Source organism: Aegilops tauschii, chromosome 7, assembly GCF_002575655.3.
Source record: "Aegilops tauschii subsp. strangulata cultivar AL8/78 chromosome 7, Aet v6.0, whole genome shotgun sequence".
Taxonomy (NCBI): Eukaryota; Viridiplantae; Streptophyta; class Magnoliopsida; order Poales; family Poaceae; genus Aegilops; species Aegilops tauschii.
In genome coordinates, this window is record NC_053041.3 from 508,770,665 (window position 1) to 508,793,891 (window position 23,227).

At 52.9% G+C, this 23,227-nt stretch overlaps 1 pseudogene; it reads left to right on the plus strand.

The window, feature by feature from the left end:
• The first annotated feature begins 10,765 nt into the window (after positions 1-10,765).
• On the plus strand, positions 10,766-12,696 carry LOC109734339 (amino acid permease 3-like; annotated as a pseudogene).
• The last annotated feature ends 10,531 nt before the right edge of the window (positions 12,697-23,227 follow it).

A 23,227-nucleotide genomic window follows, 5' to 3' on the forward strand; every position in this document is an offset into this window, starting at 1 on the left:
ATCGATACATAAACTGTCACATCTACTCCAAGTCAAAAGGTGCTGTGATCGCATCAAAACACCACAACAAATATTATGCCAGAGTTCAGAAATGCTTGCCTTCAAGAGTATGCAAAGGATGCACTTATTGGAAGCTTTCTTCTTCCTCCAAAAATTCCTATTTTGTAAAATACACAAATACAAATATTTCAAACACAGTACCAAAACTTATCGCAAATATTTTTTAAATAAATCTTAAAATAAACTAGATAAAATTTGAGAGAGGTAGGAAAAAGAATCAACTCATTTGGAGTTTTATTTTAAAAGTTATAGCCAGTCAAAGTTTGGTCAACTCTGTTTTTAAATAAAACCAGAAAAAAGGAAAACGTTTCAGCAGAAATACGCTTTCGCAGCAGAGGAAACGCACACGGGGGTTTGCGCCTCCACTTAAACAGAGAGAGGGCACTGCGCGGGTCACTGACAGTGGGTCCAGAGGGCCCACTGGTCAGGTTTGACCGTTCTCCCTCTCCCTCCTTTTTCTGCGCCCGAACGGTGGCGGGGCTCCGGCGATCACCGGCGACGAACGGCGGCTCCTCGAGGGCATCCAAGGGCGGGGATGGGACGGCAAGACCGAGGCGGTCCTCTGGGTGGTCGTTGGGTCGGCGGAGGTGGAAGGAATCGCCGGCGGCGAGCTCCGCGGCGGAGGGAGGCTAGGGTGGTGAAGTGACTATGTTGCTCCGGTGGCCTCCGACCGAAGCTGGGTAGCTGGGCAGCTCCGCAAGACTACGGGGAGGTTCTTGGTGGCGCTGGATTGGCAAAAGGGTGGCCGGCGGCGACGAATCGCGCTGGGGCTTGGCGGCGGCCGAGCTGGCCGGAGTTGGGGGAAACGGTCCTCTCCGGTCGATCTACTGCGCGGGGAGCTCTACGGGGGAAGTCTGAAGTCGCGTGAGTGCTCGGAGGGGCTCGGGGGCCCTTTATATAGCGTGACGAGGCGGCTCCGCGGCGGCAGAAGATAAGCTCGTCGGCGACAACCGTTGCTGTAGTTGCAGGGCATTGCAGCGGCGACGAAAGCGTGCCGACGAGCGGGGGGATAAGCACGAGCTATTCACAGGGGCAGCTGGCGTGCGCTGGTGGTTTGGGCGGCGCCGTCCGCGGCGGAATCCACTGCCGACGCCGGTGTGCCGCCAAGGGCGCGGCCAGCGGCGCAGCAGGGTGCCAGAGTGATCGTGGAGCAGGGGGCGACTAGTGCGCGGCTCAGCGATGCAGAGGGACCAGGGTCGGGTCACGTCGAGCGCGGCAGTGCGGCGTGTCGGCGTAGTGCGCGCGCGTGCAAATCGTGCGCTCTAGGCGCGCCCAGAGCACGCACGGCAGGTGCTCGACGGAATGCCAGCGTGGTCTAGAGTGCGAGGGTGGAGCTGCAAAGCACAGATCGAGGGTAGGGGTGGCTAGGAGCTCAGTGGACAAGGTTGATAGGGCTGGGGTACAAGTCCACAATGCAAACCAGGGAGCTTGCCAAAAATGACTGTGCAGACCAGGTGTTCGACAGAATGCCAGATGCACATAGGCAACTCCTGGAGTGGCCAAAAACTCCAGATCAGTGCCTCCTTAGACACAGGAGATGGTGGTAGGGTCAGTTTGGCAAAAACAGAAAGTTGATAGTGCAAGTTTTGCAAAACTCCAGTTTTGGGCAGAAAGAAAAGGGGTTTAGAACATGCACTTCAAAATCCCCAATGAGCCCAATCTCCTGGACTTAAGAGTTTGGTAGGGAGGGCTACAAGTAGGAGGAAGCTCAGGGTCACTAGAGCAAGGAAAAATATCGTTGCAGTACAAATCACCAAATTGGACCAGAATGCAAAAGAGGTTGATCCACTCAAATTTTTCAAAGAACATCATTGGGTTTTTGCTTGAAGATGAATTGTATGCATCCACTGTCATCTCCAAACACTTGGAAGAATTTTTGAAGAAATATTTAAATGGGTTGCAGTGCAAAAGTGCCTACTGGACCAGATTGGAAAAATTGGTATAGAGCTCAAAATCTCCAATGGCCAGAAGGTATCTTTGCATAAAAGTGATGTGGAAACATCACATGACATCCCCAAATTTTGGTGGAATTTTTAAAAGCATTTGTCAAGTGGTTGTAGTGCAAATAGGCCCCAAATGCAAAAGGAATCATTTTAAAGAAAGAAAGCTTTTGAATAAATAAATCTTGCAACATTTGAATCCACTGATAAATAAAGGTTTTATTATGGAGAGAAATCAAGTCCAACAATACCCTTGAAGGTTTCTCCCACTAGAGGCAAAAATCCAAAATCACAAAAGGTAAAACTTGACAAATTGGAAAAGTTTTATTTCCTGGCAATATTTTAATAAACAAAATAAGGCCAAAAATTTTGGGTGTCACACGATCCCTCGCCATTACAGAGGAATCACTTCCAAACTATGCCCAGCCAGGACTAGGGGCTGAGAGCCGGGAATTTTGCGTCCCACCCACCACCCACTTCATAGCCACTGTGAGAAGCCTAAAAAAGAAGCAGCAACAGCTACAAGCCGAACATGATACACTCAATGACAGATGGACCTAGGTCCTAGTTGCGGAAGAGTATGGCCTTCAACGCCCACCAAAGAGCTATCCGAAGCGTCAGCTACTACCACAATTTGACGACGAGGCCCTCGGGCCCATACCGTCAAGACATGACCATGCTGATGTACCAGACCGGCCACCACGTGGGTGAGATAAAGCGGCAACCCATGCCGAACACCAACCCGCACCACCTCGCCGTAGAGGCAGAGAGACAACGGCTCTAGGATACACCTACGACCTACGCGGGGACCTCGATAGTAGAGAAGGCCAAGCCAGATCAATCTATGGATCAAGGGGGAGTGCCCCAATGCGAGAAGACGGCCATCAGGCCTGGCGTGACAGGAACAACCTCACCCAGGCCAAAAACCGCATATGGACTGCATCGGAACTGTGTCGTGACATTGCCCGATACAGAGGCGCCGCACACCCCTTATGTTTAACTGTTGAGGTAATGGAACACCAGTTCCCAAAGGGTTTAAACTCGTGAACATTGAATCATATGGTGGTACGACGGATCCTGCAGTATGGATCGAAGATTTTCTTCCCCACATTCACATGGCTCGCGGTGAAGATCTCCATGCCATCAAGTACCTCCCCCCTAAAACTCAAGGGACCAACACGACACTGGTTAAATAGCCTCCCAGAAAACTCTATTGGTAGCTGGGAAGATTTGGATGATGCCTTTAGAGACAACTTCCAAGGTACCTATGTTCGGCCCCCAGACGCCGATGACCTCAGTCACATAGTCCAGCAACCCGGAGAGTCAGCCCGGAAACTCTGGACCAGGTTCTTAATTAAAAAGAACCAAATTGTCGATTGTCCGGATGCCGAAGCCCTTGCGGCCTTTAAACACAACGTCCGTGACGAGTGGCTCGCCCGACACCTCGGCCAAGAAAAACCAAAGTCTATGGCAGCTCTCACTGCACTCATGACTTGCTTTTGCACGGCAGAATATAGTTGGTTAGCTCGTATAAGCAACAACACCAGCGACCCTGGTACCTTCGAAGCGAGAGATGGCAACGACAAGCCACGATGCAACAAACACAAGCGTCGAAGCAACAATGAAGATAACGAAGACACGATGATCAACGCTGAATTGAGTGGCTCTAAACCCGGTCAGCGGAAGAAGCCATTCAAAGGAAACAAAGATGGTCCATCTAGTTTGGACAGAATACTCGATCGGCCTTGCCAGATTCATGGCACCACTGACAAGCCTGCCAATCATACCAATAGAAATTGTTGGGTCTTTAAACAGGTCGTTAAGCTAAACACCGAATACAAGGGGAAAGGGCCGCCCAGCGAGGACGACGATGAAGAGTCTCTCCCACCGAACACAGGGGGACAAAAGAAATTTCCCCCCAAGGTAAAAACAGTAAATATGATATATGTTACACATATCTCCAAGAGGGAGTGCAAGCGCGTGCTAAGGGACGTCTATGCCGTAGAGCCGATCGCCCCAAAATTCAACCCTGATGAGCCTGTCCGATCACTTTTGATCGCAGAGACCATCCGACCAGTATCCATCATGGAGGTTCGGCGACATTGGTCCTCGATCCAATTATCGACGGATTCCATCTCACGCGAGTCCTTATGGACGGCGACAATAGTCTTAACCTGCTTTATCAGGACACTATCCGCAAAATGGGTATTGATCCGTCAAGAGTCAAACCAACTAAAACTACCTTTAAAGGAGTAATACCTGGTGTAGAGGCCCGCTGCACGGGCTCAATAACACTGGAAGTGGTCTTCGGTTTGCCGGATAATTTCTGAAGCGAAGACTTGATCTTCGACATCGTCCCTTTCCGCAGTGGCTATCACGCACTGCTCGGACGGACCGCGTTCGCCCGTTTCAATGCGGTCCCGCACTATGCTCATCTAAAGCTCAAGATGCCCGGACCACGTGGCGTTATAACAGTCAATGGAAAGATGGAGCGCTCCCTCCATACCGAGGAGCATACTGCAGCCCTCGCAGCTGAAGTACATGGTGGCCTTATCAAGCCGAATATTACACCGGCAATCAAGCCCCCGGACACCATCAAACGAGTCCATTCTACCCTATAGAATGACAGTCCGGCTCGTCCAGAGCTCGAGTAGAAATTCATCGTCCGTCAAAATCCAAAGCTGATTGTGGCATACGTATCACGCGTACATAACCACGCACTAAAGATACCATGGGCAAAGACGGAGGCACACTAAAAACAAGGTCCACAATACAGCTCGACCCTATCTGGACCTTCATATTTCCCCCTTTTTCTTTTTCTTATTATTTTTATCTCTCAGGTTCTTTACAACCCACATCACTTTTGAATGATACCAAGGGCCCCTTTCCAGGCCCCTTATGTATACTCGATCGTTGATCCTCTCAAAGGATCATACACCAAGGCGAAAAGCGGCACAGACGTGCGGCAGAGTGTCCAAAGGATCTTCAAGATCATCTTTTCCTTTTTAGGACATGTATACAGCTTTCCCTTGTTCTCAGCATGTAAAATAGCCTTGATGCTTATGGCATCTTCTGTAAAAATACGTTTTGATGTACCAATCAGACTATAATGGAACCAATTTCGCCCAACCTTGTTCGGTATTGGTTCTTAATCTGTCTTCCCCCTTTACGTCATATTGGCATATACACCTCGACATGACTTAAATCGCCAGGGGCTCTATTCAGCCATATATATTCAAAAACAGAAAGTCTGAACACTCTCAGGGTAGACTTCGGCGTCCCGAATACTGCATTATATGCATCGGCGCCGAATCATGTCTTTGGTCAATAGTTGGGTTGCCCGGCTCCTGTGTTTACTACCTTATGTTCTGCTTGTTCGGCTAAGGTAGTAAAGGGAGAACTACTGCAATTGTGTTTCTGGTTCGCCCGGTCAAGCACCTCAGTAGAGAAAGCCGAAAACTGACTGTCATGATGCGGCGAGAGCTGGTCAGCAATTTGACGACTTACTAAATCTCTAGCGATTTCTTCCGTATTACATGAAGGACTGGCTATCTTCCAGTCACGCGCATAAGGCATCCAAGTTCGGATAGCCGCATAGGCACGAGGGGCTATCTTACAGTCTCATTGTCAAATTCCTATGGTTAAGTGAGGGTGATAAAGCCGCATAGTCCGATTGCCTGGTTCGCCGCACTGACACCTCCTTTACGGACCAAGACGTTGGGTCAAGTGTGGTCATGTGCTATTCCGCACACCCCCGTAGTATCTATGTGGGGGCTGAAGCCGAGGACTGACAAACTCTCAGGGATAAAAACGGACGCACAGGAGGAAAAATACTTTAAGATAAAAGGCATAAATATATTACAAAGGCTTGGTTTATAATACAACATCTGGGCAGTTCGGATACATTCACTCGAATATAATGTCCTTCGAGCATTGACCCTCTATCAAACCAGCACCCTCTAGGACGTCTTGAAAATAGCACTCCGGCTTGCGGTGGTCCTTGCCTCCGAGCGGACCCTCAACTGCCACGACGGCGGCCTTCATCTTCGCCCAGTGCATCTTGACACGGGCAAAGGCCATCCGCGCACCTTCTATGCACGTCGAGCACTTCACAGCCTCAACTCGGGGCAAGGCGTCGCCGAGTCGCTTGGCCAGGCCGAAGTATCTGCTAGGAATGGGTATAGCTGGCCATAGCCGGACTATGATGTCCTTCGTGGCCGAACCAGACATCCTATGCAGCTCCGCCAGCTGCATCATCTGGTTATTTAGCAGTGCTGGCCGCTCCGGCGCCAGGTACTGCGACCAGAAGAGTTTCTTCGTCGTGTTCCCTTCTTGGGACCGGAAATGCTGTGCGGCGTCGGCAGCACTCCGTGGGAGATTCGCAAAGGCGTCTGGAGCACTCCATAGTCGATTTAGCAAAACATATCTCCGACCGCCAAATATACTCTGTAAAAGAAAAGGCTTACCAACCGCTATTTTTTCGGCTTGCTTGATCTCCTCACGAGCCGCCTGGGACTCGGTACGTTCCTCCTTGGCCTCTTGGAGAGCCTTCTCGAGTTCGGTTGCCTGGGCCTTATTCTGCTCGTCCAAGGACTCGCACTTGTCGGCGGCGTCCTTGAGCTCTTGCTCCACCTCGGTCACCCTCTCCTCATACTGGCGGCGGGCGACCTGTTCGGCCTTTAAATCCGCAGCCGCTTTGTCTGCGGCCACTTTGCTCATTTTCGCCTCCTCCTTGGCTTCGGCAAGGGCACTCTTGAGGGCCTCGACCTCGGTCGCGCTTCCTACAATCATACACATAGCAGGACATGAGCTTACACTCTGAGTTTGCATTACAATTCAGGCTTGTAAGGGATGTTTTAAAAAGTATAACTTGCACCTCCTCGAACCGCTTGTTAACGTGGTAAATCTGATCGTCAACCAGCTTCAGCTTCCGCTTGAGTTCGGAAACTTCAGCGACCTGGGCGGAAGTCGCTAACAGTGAAACCTGTTTAGCAAAATAGATAAGTATGTTATCTCCGGTGAATATTTGATCCTCTATCCAGCCTCTTTTTCAAAAAGCCAAACAGAGTCTCAGGGGCTACTATCTATACACAGGCATCTTTTTTGCAGATGCAAAAGCTGCTAAGAACATTACATCGCATACCTCAAAGCCTGTTAACAGGCTGGTGAAAGCTTCGTTCATCCCGCTTTTGGCGGACTGAACCTTTTCAACCACCGTACCTATCAGGGTACGGTGCTCGTCCAAGACGGAAGCGCTACGAAGTGCTTTGCTCAAAGTGTCCGGCACCTCCGGATTGATGGAGGACGCCGGCGGAGTCGGCACTCCCTCCTCCTTCAAAGGGGGCTGCTCGCTCGATTCCGGGGACGTGTGTGTCTCCGGAATGGTATTCGAATGGGGACCGGACTGGTCCGGGCCCCCGTCATCAGTTTCCATGGGGTCTGTGCGCCCCATGTTCTCGGCAGCCGAGGCATTACCCTCTGGCGCCGTGTCAGCGGCCTTCCGCACCTCTCCCTGGCCCGGAGAGGTTCGTAGGGATAACACCTCGGTGTCAACCGCGGCATGTGGCGGGGAGGCTCGCGGAGGCGTTTCGCTCTCCATCATCTCCGGCGCCAAAGAGTTCCCCGAAGACGATGATTGTTGGGGGAGATCACGGGCCGGACTGAAATACATAAATGATATGTTATCCTACAATTTGTAAAAGGCCGGACATATTCATAGTATCTTTGAATACTTACAATTCGTCCAGGGGCTTCGCCGTGGGGCGCCACTGGGGGTTGACTTCGGCATCCGAGTCTGAGCCATCCGAGAGGGATATCTTCCCCCTTTTGCACGCCTCCGCCTCTAGGTCGTAGGAGGCCGCCCTCTTTTTCTTCTTCTCCTTGAGGAGAGAATTGCTCTCTTCCTCCTCCTCCTCTTCGTCTTCATCTCCCTCGTGGGAGGAGAGAGCTTCCGTATTTCTGGACACCGCGTCCGAAGTACCTTTACGGAGGAGGCCACTTTTAGCCTCCTTGCCCTTCTTCTTGGCCTTCTTCTCCGGCGCCTGGTACGGCGCCGGGACCATCATCCTCGTTAGCAGAGGAACGGCTGGGTCTTCGGGTAGCGGAGCCGGACATCGGATCCGCTCCGCCTTCTTTGTCCAGCCCTGAGGGAAGAATGGAATGCTCATCATACCCCTTGGGGTTACAAATTGAAGTTATGTTTGGAAATCATAAACTTGCTGGAGTGGCCGGATGAGCGCAGTCGAGGCCGATGTCTTCGGTCGTCTCAGGCCACGACTTCTGGGCCTTGAAAAGCAGCTTCCAGATATCTTCGTGCGTCGTGCCGAAGAATCGCTGCAGGGTCCGAGGGCCAGCCGGATTGAACTCCCACATGTGGAGAGGCCGGCGCTGGCAGGGGAGAATCCGGCGAAAAAGCATCACCTGATGACATCAGCAAGAGTGACGTTCTTCTCCATCATATTCTTGATGCGCTTCTGTAGCATCATCACCTCATCGGACGACGCCCAATCCAGGCCCTTGTTAATCCACGATGCAAGCCGCATTGGAGGCCCGAATTTAAACTCGGGAGTAGCGGCCCATGTGGTGTCGTGAGGTTCCGTGATATAGAACCACTCCTGTTGCCATCCCTTCACGGTCTCCACAAAGGCCCCCTTTGGCTAGGTGACGTTAGGGAGCTTGCTCACCATGGCGCCAACCGCAGTCTGCATGTTGCCCTGCGACCACGTTCGACTTCACATTGAAGACCTTAAGCCATAGGCCGAAGGGGGGGTATGCGGAGGAGCGCCTCGCACACAACGATGAACGCCAAAATATGGAGAAAGGAATTTGGGGCTAGTTCGTGGAAATATAGACCATAATAGAACATGAGGCCACGGATGAAAGGATGGAGGGGAAGCCCTATTCCACGGAGAAAGTGGGGGATAAACACCACCCTCTCATTGGGCTCCAGAGTAGGGATGATCTGCTTTTTGGCAGGAAGCCGATGCGCGATGTTCGCGGCCAAGTACCCCGCTTCCCGGAGTTCCTTGACGTTCCTCTCCGTGATGGAGGAAGCCATCCACTTGCCCTGCGAGCCGGATCCGGCCATGGCTGGGAGTGTTTGGTGGCTACGGAAAAGATCGAAACTTGGGCGCTGGAGCTCGAGGACGAAAGGGCTGAGGAAGAAGAAGGCGTGGGGTAAAAAGATGGGTCCTTATCCCCTTATAAAGGCAGTAAATATCAAGCGCCCCCTCGCAAGCCTTAAAACTCGCCTATTCCCAAGGGGTCATGCGAACGACACGGTTGGAATACCCAACCCGTATTGATGAGAATCCCGCAATAAGGGGACATGATCAATGCTTTGACAAGGCGTGTCAATAGAGGCCGCGCCTCGAAACGCGAAGTGGGAGGCCACAAAACGGTTCAAAATAATGATAAGGCCAGACGTAACGTCTCGCCGAAAAAGCGGTCAGTGGACATGACTTATTTTGTTTAAGTATTTCACCCTTGTGGTTCAGGGTTGTAACTGTTATACAGAGCCAGGATATAGTTCTCTTGTTCAACTGCTTTGGAGTATTCGGAGGAGGAACCCGCCTTGCAACGCCGATCACAATCTGCGCGCCGGACACATCGTCATTGAAGCCTGGTTCAGGAGCTACTGAGGGAGTCCTGGATTAGGGGGTCCCCGAGCGTCCAGGCTATGTGACATGGGCCGGACTGGTGGGCCGTGAAGATACAAGATAGAAGGCCTTCCCCCATGTCCGGATGGACTCTCCTTTGCGTGGATTGCAAGCTTGGCGTTCGGATGTGTAGTTTTCTTTTCTGTGTAAACCGACTTTGTACAACCCTAGGCCCTCCGGTGTCTATATAAACCGGAGGGTTTAGTCCGTAGAGGCAATCACAATCATACATGCTAGACATCTAGGGTTAGCCATTACGATCTCGAGGTAGATCGACTCTTGTAACCCCTATACTCATCAAAGTCAATCAAGAAGGTTGTAGGGTATTACCTCCATTAAGAGGGCCCGAACCTGGGTAAACATCTTGTCCCTGTCTCCTGTTACCTTCGATCCTTAGACGCACAGTTCGGGATCCCCTACCTTAGAAGCATACGCGCCCTCACCCGAGAGGAGAATCGGGCGGTCCGTGCCATGGCCGGACTGCCACGGAAGGAGGAGAAGTAGGACAACGACGGCGAGGACAGCTCCAGCAACGAGCAGATCCGACTCGACCTGTACGGCGTCTGCGACCGGTACTTCCGTGAGAAGGACGACAAGGGCGCCAGGAAGGGCAAGGGCACCCGTTGATGAACTCCATCATAGCCAAACATGCCCAATTTGGGTAGTCTGATGTCATGTTTAGTTGATAGTAGTGATGATGTTATCGGGCGTTGTGTGTGCATAGACGTAGTTGCATGAATTTGTATGGATTTGAGATATATTAATTGAGGTGTCCGGATGTGGATTTTATTATTTAAGGGTTGTCCGGTCAGTGCCCGCGGACACGCCTGGACACGCCTAGACGCGTCTGCGGGGTTTCAGGGGCCGGATTTTTTGAAGTCCGGCTGATGCTCTTACGGACCTCTCCGAGATTCATCTCGCATGGTGCCGGATTCGGCTGGCCCAGTGCTTCCTTTCCACTCTTACAAAAGAAATGTTTTTTTTCGTCTCCATGGAATTTTTTTCCGGTAAAAAGGTCGTTGCACAGGCAGCGGCCGCTGAATGCGGACCGGTCCGGCCCAGGCTCCTCCTATAAAATGCGCCCGTGCCCTCGTCAACGAGGGCCACGCCAGGTGCCCACCAGCCACCACCAGCAGCTCGATTTAGTACTCGTTCTCTGGAGATCACGCTGCACAAGATCGGCAAAGAGCGAGGCCGATCGGGATGGCGGACTACGTCGTGGGTGCCTACTACTACCCGCCGTTGGAGGTAGCCGCCGCCGAGCTCGGCGAGACCGCCGGGTCCAAGCTCGACGACGATGGCCGCAACAAGCGCACCGGTACGTAAGAACCCTGCCTCATCTCATGGTGTACAGTACTTGATTGTTGGTTTCTCAGTCTGACTAAGCGATACCGGTGTTTGCAGGCACGATGTGCACGGCGAGCTCGCACATCATCACGGCGGTTATCGGGTCCGGGGTGCTGTCGCTGGGGTGGGCTATCGCGCAGCTCGGCTGGGTTGCCGGCCCCGCCGTCCTGCTCCTCTTCTCCCTCATCACCTACTTCACCTCCTGGCTGCTCGCCGACTGCTACCGCTCCGGCGACCAGAGCAATGGGGAGCGCAACTACACCTACATGGACGCCGTCAACGCCAACCTCAGCGGCGTGAAGGTCCAGATCTGCGGGGTGCTGCAGTACGCCAACATCGTCGGGGTAGCCATCGGCTACACCATCGCCGCCTCCATCAGCATGCTGGCGATTAAGAGGGCCAATTGTTTCCACCGCAACGGCCACGCCGACCCCTGCAAGGTCTCCAACGTTCCCTACATGATCATCTTCGGCGTAGCCCAGGTCTTCCTCTCCCAGATCCCCGACTTCGACCAGATCTCCTGGCTCTCCATGCTCGCCGCCGCCATGTCCTTCACCTACTCCTCCATCGGCCTCGGCCTCGGCCTCGGCGTCGTCCACGTCGTAGGTAGGTGATTATGTACACTGATCTATCGATGAGTGATTATGATACCTCAATAATAGTCAACAATGTGTTAACAAATTACGCATGCATGGATGCAGCTAACGGAGGTATGAAGGGCAGCCTGACCGGCATCAGCATCGGCACGGTGACGCCCATGCAGAAGGTGTGGCGCAGCCTGCAGGCGTTTGGAGACATCGCATTCGCCTACTCCTACTCCCTCATCCTCATCGAGATCCAGGACACCATCCGGGCGCCGCCGCCGTCGGAGTCCACGGTCATGAAGCGCGCCAACATGGTCAGCGTCGCGGTGACCACGGTCTTCCACATGCTCTGCGGCTGCATGGCCTACGCGGCCTTCGGCGAAGCAACGCCGGGGAACCTTCTCACGGGGTTCGGCTTCTACGAGCCCTTCTGGCTCGTCGACGTGGCCAACGCCGCCATCGTCATCCACCTCGTCGGCGCATACCAGGTGTACTGCCAGCCCCTGTTCGCCTTCGTGGAGAAGTGGGCGGCGAAGAGGTGGCCGGAGTCCAAGTACGTCACCAGCAAGGTGAAGGTCCCGCTCTTCCAGACGTACAAGGTGAACATGTTCCGGGCGACGTGGCGGACGGCATTCGTGGTGGCGACGACGGTGGTGTCCATGATGCTGCCCTTCTTCAACGACGTGGTGGGGTTCTGGGCGCGCTGGGGTTCTGGCCGCTCACCGTCTACTTTCCCGTGGAGATGTATGTGGTGCAGAAGAACGTGCCCAAGTGGAGCACGCGGTGGGTGTGCCTGCAGATGCTCAGCCTCGGATGCCTCGCCATCTCTCTCGCCGCCGCCGCGGGGTCCATTGCCGGCATCAAGTCCGACCTCAAGGTGCACCACCTGTTCAAGTCATAATCGACGTTTGACGATCATGCACGCACGCACGCACCGAAGTGTGAAAGCTCACTTTGGCTGGAGGGTGAAAGCCAAAGTTGGTCAAAAAGAAGAGCGACAAGATAGCGAAGTACTTTTTTTTTAAATATAGCGAAGTACTAGTTGCCTAAGAAAATGTCACCGGAGTGTCAGCAGTGTGTCAACAATTAATTTCCTTGTGTGTCTGTCGTCTGTTGTCACCCTGAGTTCGGACTCTTTGTGTCATGTTCAGATCACACCAACCTCGGCCGATCCGAAGCTAAAGTTGATCCACCGGTATTTTCGGAACTGGGTTGAAATCTCCGAAGAATCTTCATTTCTTTTGTAAGAGTGGAAAGGAAGCACTGGGGCCAGCCGAATCCGGCATCCTGCGAGATAATCTCGGAGAGGTCCGTAACGTCGTGGCGTTCCAAGATCCCGGACGGCATTTTGGGCGATGTATCCTTTGCCTTTCCGGTGAGATTCCAGTTGCCAAGTCTCGTCGACACTCTTGAGTGGGTTTGTGCTGGCGGCCTGGCGGTTTCACGGTCACGGCCACCCCTGGCCCTCTGCAGTCGCTGTCACAGAATCTGTGGTTGGCGCCGACGGTAGCATGCAACCGTGCATACAAAGGGGGCAAAAAACCCAGGAGTAAAATATATAGAGGAATATGGGCATGGCCCCGTATATGTTTGGTTTCTAACCATACCGTCACTTCTCAACTTAGAGCAACTCCAACAGTTTCTGTAAATTTCTTCTTGTAAATGTGGTTTGACGGGATGTTAATTTTTTTAGGGAAACTTTGACATGTGAGGAATTTTCTCTGTTCATGTAAAACTTTTTCTAAAAACGGTTTTTGACGGTGGCACGACGGGTGACGGTGTCCTGAATTAGGGGGTGCCAACCTAGTTGGCCCACAGTCGGCGGGCGGAGCATATGGGCCACTATTCTCACCAGGAAGGACTACGGAAACCTCGTACCTCGACGCGATCAAGATAGACTATGGCGAAGACTTGACCTGTACTCCAAGGTAAGTTTCAGCCGCCGCCATGTGCATCTTTAGATCGGAAACCGACCTTGTGTAATCCTAGGTACCCTGTTTGGCGTGTATATAAGCTGAGGGGTTTAGCCTATAGGGGGGGATCAATCATAATCAGATCCACCTAGCCCTAGTGACGGTGTCCTGGACTAGGGGGTCCTGGCCAGCCGAACTAATGGATGGGCCGGACCACCAACCCGTTAAGGAGGAGGGACTCTGGAGGGCTTCAAAGTGCGGCAATCGAAGACTTGGCGTGTGCTTTAAGCATATCTGATTAGATTCGGCATGTAACTCTTAGATGAAAACTGACCATGTGTAAGCCTAGATACCCCTGGTGCCTATATAAATAAGAGGGTTTAGTCCGTAGAGGCCATCCATACACCCATTCATACATTCATCATGCCCCTAGGGTTTAGACCACAACTCACAATCTCGAGTTAGATCAACTATGTACTTTGATACTTCCACAATATAAGCAAGAGCGGGATGTACGGTTTTACCTCCATAGAGAGGGCTCGACCTTGGTGTCGGTGTAAAAACCAGTAGACCTCGGGGTAGGGGTGAGGGAGACCTCGATTTGGGGGTCCTCACGTGTTCGGCCTACTCGGACATGGTCCGGGCTAATGGGTCGTGAAGACAGAACGGGGGATCATTCCCCGTCTTCGGGTAGGACTCCTGGATGCGTGCACAGCAAGATTGGAGTCCGGTGTGCTGTTTCCTTCCTCTGTAAACCGACTCTGTATCCCTCCGGTGTATATATAAATCGAAGGGTTAGGTCTGTAGAGATCATCAGAATTCATATAGGCTAGACATTTTGGGTTTAGCCATTATGATCTCGAGGTAGATCGACTCTTGTAACCTTATACTCATCTAATACAATCAAGAAGGAAGTAGGGTATTACCTCCATTAAGAGGGCCCGAACCTGGGTAAACATCGTGTCCCCTCCCTCCTGTTACCTTCGATCCTCAGACGCACAGTTCAGGAACCCCTACCTGAGAACAACCGGTTTTGACACCGACAGCATGCTCACGCTGCAGCGTTCATCGGCGACACGTCTTGTCCGCGTTCTTCTTCGCGAGGGACGCGACGCCGTCAATCTGTGACTGGAGGTAGAGCAGGTCGGCGCGCGCGGAGGCCAGGTCGGCCTGGGCGGAAGTCTGAGCTGCCACAGCGGCCCTCTCGCGCTGCTCCGCCTCGTCCAGTTTCTTCCTAAGGGCGGTGGTCCTGCCCTTAGCCGCAGCCTCCAAGAACACCAGCGCCAGGCGGTGCTCATCGGCATGATCTGCACGAGCCTTTGCCACCCCCCGGCCAACCTCCTCCCGGATCTTGGCTTCACGCACGGTGACGGCGTCCTCAGCCGCGGCCTCCTGGCGCTCCCTCGTCTCTAGCTGCTCGAGCTCGAGGCTGCGCTCCGAGGCCTCCAGCATCAGCGCCTCCTCGCGTTTCTGGATCTCATTCTCTTCGTAAGGCTCTCCCCTCATTGACGCCAAGACGGCCCTGTGTGCCTCAATCCGCTGCTCAAGGGCAGCGTTCAAGGCAAGGAGTTCTCGTTTGTGCACCTCGGCAGCCTCGCGGTGATGGTCGGCTACCCTGGCCTCCTCCAAGGCCCGGGCGCAGGCCTCTCGTGAGGTCGCAACGAACACCTCGGCCTTCGCATTGGCGCACTCATGCTGAAGATGCCCGAGGCTGATGGCCACCTTCAACTGATGCCATTCGTCCGCCAGCCGAAGGTCCTCCGTCTCAAGGCGGGCGTCGACGTTGACCAGCTCTTCTCCAAGCCGGTTCAGCGCGCCCATTGCCTCCCGGAAGAGCTCGTGGCGTACAACACCGCGCCCACACGCGCGAGCTCCAGAGTATGGACAAATCCATTCTTCACGCCGGGGGTTATTCGGGAGGCTTGAGATGGCCTGCGCGCCCCTGGCGGGGGGCTGAAGGCTGGCGCCTTCCTCGCCACCCTCCGGGCATCGGCGGGGGCGCCGGATGGCGTGGCCTCGCCACTCGAAGATGAAGCCAAGGCTAGGATCACCCAACCACCGGTGACGACCAACGGAGGGGCCCTCGGCACGCCTTCTGCACCCCAGGGCAGACCACGAAGGAGTGACGACAGGAACGCAGGATCAAGGCCCCCCGTCGGCACGTCCGCCTCCAGACAGGCCCTGTGCCTCGCACGGTGGTCCGGTGAGGGGAGCTCGAGACCAGGGTGAGCCGAGGACAGGTGGAGCCTGCTCCTTAGGAGATCTCACTGCCGCAGATGAAGGGATCCTGAAGGGCCATTGTTAGGAAAGGATGCAACGCACAGAGAATCGCGAGGTAGAGGTACTTACTCGTCTAAAGCTATATACTTCCTCTGCTTCAGCGGCCGCTAAGCGTCACCACCGCAGCAGGGAGGCCCCTTTCTCTTACGGAGCGCCTCGAAGTTCAGGCGCAGTTGGCCAAAGCCCAGGGCGCGGCCGTCGGCATCTGGGGTGAGCTGCTGAGCCCCTGGAGTGGCGACCTCAGGTGCATAGGCCATGTCAGCTCCCCGCCCACCACCTAAGGACCGCTTCCCCAAGCTTCAGGAGCGGCGACCTCGGGAGCCTCGGATCGCGTCGGCTCTTTAGTCGCCTCTTCAGGACGCCTCACCCGAGCTTTAGGAGCTGCCATTGCAGGAGCACCGGGCTGCGTCGCTTCATCGGCGGCCGCCCTGGCGACACTCGGCGGCGCCCGCCCCCTAGCATCCACCTCCGGGGCGTGCGCCGCGGGAACGACAGGCAAAGGGACCACAAGTACAGGGTTCTCGTGGGGCCCCTCAAGTCCGGCCGGGCGCAGCCCCCATTCGTCAAAGAGGGGCATCTGCCTCACGAACCCCTCCGTGTTCGAGCAGCAGTACAGGAGGCAGCCCTACTTCGGAAGTGCGGCTGGCGCGGGGTCGCCCGTTAGGAGCTCGAGCACCGTGCATAGTGTCTCGGGAGGAAGTCCAGGTACATGGAGCCTCATGGGGTCCCTGCTGCCGGCGAAGGTCCACATCCGTCGAGAATGGCGCTGAAGAGGAGCAATGCGGCACTGGACGAACTCCTTCACCACCATGGGCGCCGTCACCCCGAGCTCCTTCAACCTGGTCAGCCGGCGCCAAACGTGGGCAAGCCGAGGGTCGACAAGCTTCACGTGCCCCCACCCGGAGCGAGGTACAACCGGCGCCCGGGGAAGCAAGAGAAGGGAGTTGAGCACGCTGACATCCACGAACACCCACCGCTTCCGGAATCCACTTATAACCGGCGAGAGCTCAAAGTTGATCCTTGAGCTGGCCGTCGCCACCACAGCCTGAAAGGTTATGCACCCCGAGCACTGACGGGCGTCCGTCGGGTGAAGCGAGAAGACATGGCGAAACAAGGCCACGAAGGGAGCAATGCCCACCATGGCCTCGCAGATGAAGGCAAAGACAACAAGGAGAATGATGGATTGGGGATCTAGATGCAGCGCGTGGACCAGGTACTGCGAGATCATAGCATTGAAGAAACCAGAGAAGGGGGAATCAGGCCTGCCAAGAGGGCGTGGAGAAGAATGGGGATCTCGGTGGCCGCCATGTCAACCATGGCGCGGGAACCAGACTAAGCCACTGTTGTATTCCACTCATTGGAACTAGCAGCGAGCGCCGGACGGATCTTGTCCAGTATCTCCCGATTGACCACCATTTGACTGCTCGAGGGCGGGCTCGAAGGCCAGCGGAGATTCGACCGGGGCGCGGGTTTTACCCTTTTTCTTCCTCGTCAACCTCGGAGCCATGTCGAAAGGGGAGGACCGGCATTGACGTCAGAGCCGAGAAGGTGGAGGAGCCAAGGGAGCGCGTGACAAGCAATGAAGACGAAGCTGAGTCGGCGACGGCGACCGCCAAGCTCGGCGAATATCAAGGCTACGTGGGGAAGTGGGGGTGACCACGTCCCATCAATCGCCACGCGTCGACCGAGGCCGTAAGCAGATGGGGCCCGCGGCACTCCACACTTGCCCTTTGGCTTCGCCTCGAAGCCAAGTTTGAGTGCGCCTTGGGCCCGGGGGCTACTGTCGGCGTCTTGGGAACGGGGTTACCCAGACTTGCCTGCCTGCGTCCCACGGCGTAGCTCCGTCAATGACCCGGTATGGCCCAGCTTCAGCAAAAACAACTCAAGACCCTCGCGAGGGGCCAAGCCTCGCGAGGAGGACGACACCAAGACCTCCCTGGGGGCGGCCTCACTAGGCTGGCTCCCGAGGAGCGGAGATATCTATGCAAGGTGCACCTCGCGAGGTTCATATGACGTGAGCCATGACGACCAAGGCCGGGCAGGCGCCAACGGGTTCAGTGTACCAGTTTCCTCTTTGGTGCTTAGGAGGCAAGCACAAGAGCAGGGTCCCGAGGAATCAACCAAAGGTTTCCATATCGGTGCAACAAGACCAAGACCACCAGGACGGCAGGACAGAGGTCATTGATACGTCTACAATGTATTGTGTTGGACTCTAATTTGCATGATTTGAATGAAACTAACCCCGGACTGACGCTGCTTTCAGCATAACTACCATGGTGTTGTTTTTGTGCAGAACTAAAAGTTCTCGGAATAAAGTGAAACTTTGCGAGGATTTTTTATGGAATAAATGAAGAATTTTGGAGCCAACAACCACCATAGAGGGGCCCCTGGTTGGGCACAACCCACCACGGCGTGCCCCCCTCTCCTAGCGCGCCCAGGTGGTTTGTACCCACCTGGTGGCTCCGCTGACGACCCCCTGATACTATAAATTCACATTATTCTGAAAAAAATCAGGGAGAAAGAATTATCACGATCCACGAGACGGAGCCGCCGCCAAGCCCTATTCTTCCTCGGGAGGGAAGATCTGGAGTCCGTTTGGGGCTCCGGAGAGGGGGATCTTCGTTCTTCGTCATCACCAACCAATCGCCATCGCCAATTCCATGATGCTCCCCACCGGGAGTGAGTAATTCCTTCATAGGCTCGCTGGTCGGTGAGGAGTTGGATGAGATTCATCATGTAATCGAGTTAGTTTTGTTAGGGCCCGATCCCTAGTATCTACTATGTTCTTAGATTGATGTTGCTATGACTTTGCTGTGCTTAATGCTTGTCACTTTGGGCCCGGCTGCCATGAGCTCAGATCTGAACCGTTTATGAATTCATCATTATATCCATGTTTTAGATCCGATCTTACAAGTTATGGTCACCTACTACGGTTATGATCCGACAACCCCGGAGTGACAACAACCGGGCCCACTCTCGGTGATGACCGTAGTTTGAGGAGTTCATGTATTCACTATGTGTTAATGCTTTGTTCCGGTTCTCTATTTAAAGGAGGCCTTAATATCCCTTAGTTTCCAATATGGACCCTGCTGCCATGGGAGGGTAGGACAAAAGATGCCATGCAAGTTCTTTTAATAAAGCATGTATGACTATTTACGGAATACATTCCTATATTATATCGATGAACTAGAGCTAGTGCCGTATCGCCCTAGGTTATAACTGTTACATGATGAATATCATCCAACGAGTCACCAATCCAATGCCTACGAATTTATCCTTATTGATCTTGCTGTGTTACTATTGCTATCATCACTGTTACACTTGCTACAAAATTACTGCTATCACTGTTACTGTTACCGTTGCTGCTGTTACTACAATCAAAACTATCAAACTACTGTGCTACTGATCACCTTGCTGCAGATAATTAATCTCCAGGTGTGGTTGAATTGACAACTCAGCTGCTAATACCTTCAAATATTATTTGGCTCCCCTTGTGTCGAATCTATAAATTTGGGTTGAATACTCTACCCTCGAAAACTGTTGCGATCCCCTATACTTGTGGGTTATCAAGACATTTTTCTGGCCCCGTTGCCGAGAAGCATAGCTATATTTGTTGAGTCACTTGGGATTATTATCATATTATCACTATAAAGAATCTGAAGGATCCAAAGACTAAGATTTATCCCTCAAAGACGAGGGGAGGTAAGGAACTGCCATCTAGTTCTGCTTTAGATTCACCTTCTGTTATGAGTAAACTTGCAACACCACCATATGCTATGAATTCTAATATGTCGCAAGTTATTGATGATGCTACTTCTACTATGAATGATGCTTATGATGATGCTAGTACCTTGCTTGATAATGATGATGTGCCACTTGGTGAATTTCTTGATGAACAAATTGCTAGAGTAATACAACATGATGTTGTTGAATCTGATGATGAGCTTGAACTGAAACTCCTGAAACACCTGCTAGAACTAGCCTTCCTAGATATGCATTGCCTAAGGTACCGGAAGGTTATGTTATGAGTGAAGAAGCAACTAGAGATACTCTTGCTTGTAAGGATAGAGATGATCTAGAGAAATTACTATGCAAGTATAAAGAAAAATCTCTGAATGCTAGAATGAAATGTGATCCTAAGTTTCCTACTTCACCTATCTATATTGTTGATAAGGATTGTGAATTCTCTGTCGACCCAAAGTTAATTACTCTGGTTGAATCTGATCCTTTCCATGGTTATGAAACTGAAACTGTTGTGGCACATCTTATTGAGTTGAATGATATAGCCACCCTTTTTACTCATGATGAGAAAACTCGTTGTTACTTTATTCTCAAATTATTTCCTTTCTCATTAAAGGGTGATGCTAAAGCTTGGTACAATACTCTTGCTCCTGATTGTGTGCGTAGTCCCTAGGATATGATTTATTACGTCTCTGAAAAATATTTCCCTGCTCATAAGAACAAGCTGCCTGTGACGCCCGGATAATTATGCTACAGTAACCCTACGCTAATGATGCCACGTCACGTCTGTTAGTGTTGATAATCTCGCGTTAGTTCAAAACCGGATTAAAATTCAATTTCAAAGTATGGCAAACAACAAAAGTTTTAAAAAATTAAAACTAAAATGTTCGGGTTGTTTCAAATAAATCGTAAGCAATTATGGTGGAGAGACCAAGCTTTGATAAAAATGTTTAAAGGCTCTAAAGTAATTAAAACAGCAGCTATGACAATTAATTAAATGCCTTTTAAAAATAATAATAATGCAAACTATTTTAATCAGGTGTCAAACTTTTTGGGGCAGTAGAATAAATTATAACATTAATTTAGGAGTTGTATTTATATTTTATAAAACAGAAATTAAAAGAATAAAATAGAAAAGAAAATAGATAAAGAAAAGAAAACAGAAAAGAAACAAAAAAAAGAAAAGGGGAAAGACAAAGCCCCCCTCCCCCTGGGCCATTCGACCCAACTGGCCACCCAGGCCACCAGGAGGCCCAGCCCGCACTCCCCATATCCCCCACCCCCCGAAACACTAGCCCAACCACCCACTCCCCCCTCGCTCTCTACCCGATCCCCTTCTCCTCCCCGTCCGGATCGGGCGCACGCCCCGCCCCCGACGCGGTCGCCCCCTCCCTCGCCCGGAGCCTCCGCCGGCGCACACCGTCGCCACCCCGATGCCATGCCCCATGCTCGCTGTCGCCCACTCCCCCCTCGATCTGGATCAAGATCGAGGGCTCGAACCGCCGTCGCCGTTCGCCATCACTGCCGCCCGAAGACCCGCCGTCGCTGGAGCACCACCACCACCCGGGCCTCGTCGCCTCCTCCCCTGCGTCGTCGTCGTCTCCGTCCGCCTCCCCAAGCCCACTGCCCTTTTTCCCTACGGACCCGCGGTGAGGCCCCGGGCTCCTGCCCCCTCTCCTCGCACTCCCTCCGCCCCCCCCCCCCCCCGCGACTGTCGCCGTGCCTCGTGCGTTCCGTCCCCGCGCCCCGGCGCCCCTGAACGCGCCCATGGCCGCGCCCCCGCGCCCCGTCTCTCTCGCCCGCACGCGCGCGCACTGCCGCGCCTGCCTGTGGCCACCCTCGCCCCCAGGCCGCTCCCGTGGGAGCTCCCTGCGCCGGGCCCGCCTGCCGTTGGCCGCCACCGGCCGCCGCTCCCCGTGCCCCGCTCCGGTGCCGCCCGCGCCGCCGCGGATGCGCCGCACCGGCCGCGTCCCGCGCCCGCTGGCCTTCGCCGTGCCTGACTCCGGCCGCCCCTGGCCACTGGCACCCCCCTCCCCTTGCTCCGGTGCCCTGCTGTGGCCGCCGGCGCCCAGTCGGGTGCGCCCCTGCCGGCCACGCCCGCAGCGCCCATTCGGGCGCCCGCACGCCCATGTGCCCGCTTAGGCCCCAGGTGCCACTGACCCCTGGGCCCGGACCCCTCTGGGCCACTGCCGAACGGGGCCCACGCCCCAGAACGAATTTTAAAAAATTGATTTAAAAAAATAAAAATAAAAATAAAAATAATAAACTAGTTAATAAAAATTAATAAATAAATAAATAAAAATAAAATTAATAATAAAACAAATAATAAAAATAAATTTAATTAATTAATTAACTAAATTAATTAAGTTAATTAATCCTGTTTAAATTAATCTAATTAATTAGGTAATTTAATTAAATAGTAATTATTTAGCTAAACCCTAATTAACCTAAACAGAGAATGGCAGGTAGGTCCCACTGGACCCACATGTCAGTTTGACTTAGTCAACCCTAGTTGACTGCTGATGTCAGCATGACATCATGCTGATGTCATAAATCCAAATTTCGAATTAAATTAAATAATTAATTAAATTCCAGAAATTAATAAAATCTTTAGAAAACCATATCTTTTAATCCATAACTCGGATTAAAATATTTTCAACATGAAGGTTGCTCAGAATGACGAGACGAATCCGGATACGCAGTCCGTTCGTCCACCACACCTCCCTAACCTATCGAACTCGCAACTTTCCCCCTCCGGTCCATCTGTCCGAAAACGCAAAACATCGGGAATACTTTCCCAGATGTTCCCCCCCTTCGCCGGTACCACCTACTGTCGCGTTAGGACACACCTCGCACTACTCATTGTCATGTCACGCATCGTCATGTTTATGTTTGCATTGTATTTACTGTTTCTTCCCCCTCTTCTCTCCGGTAGACTACGAGACCGACACTGCTGCTGCCCAGTTCGACTACGGAGTTGACGACCCCTCCTACTTGCCAGAGCAACCAGGCAAGCCTCCCCTTGATCACCAGATATCGCCTATTCTTCTCTATACTGCTTGCATTAGAGTAGTGTAGCATGTTACTGCTTTTCGATATCCTATCCTGATGCATAGCCTATCCTTGCTACTACTGTTGTTACCTTTACCTGCAATCCTACATGCTTAGTATAGGATGCTAGTTTTCCATCAGTGGCCCTACATTCTTGTCCGTCTGCTGTGCTATACTATCGGGCCGTGATCACCTGGGCGGTGATCATGGGTATATACTTATATACTATATACATGACACATGTGATGACTAAAGTCGGGTCGGCTCGTAGGAGTACCCGCAAGTGGATCTTTGTGGCGGAGCGACAGGGCAGGTTGAGACCACCTAGGCGAGAGGTGGGCCTGGCCCTGGACGGCGTCCGCGGTTACTTCGACATAACATGCATAACGAGTTCTTGGTATTTGATCTGAGTCTGGCCATTTGGTCTATACGCACTAACCATCTACGCGGGAGTAGTTATGGGTATCCCGGTGTCGTGGTATCAGCCGAAGCCTTCATGACGTCAGCGACTGAGTGGCGCGCGCCGGATTGGACTGGAACGCCGCTAGGCTAGGTCTGCTTCCGGCCGCGTACGCAACGTGCAGGTGTGCATAGGGCGATGGGCCCAGACCCCTGCGCGCATGGGGTTAGACCGGCGTGCTGACCTCTCTGTT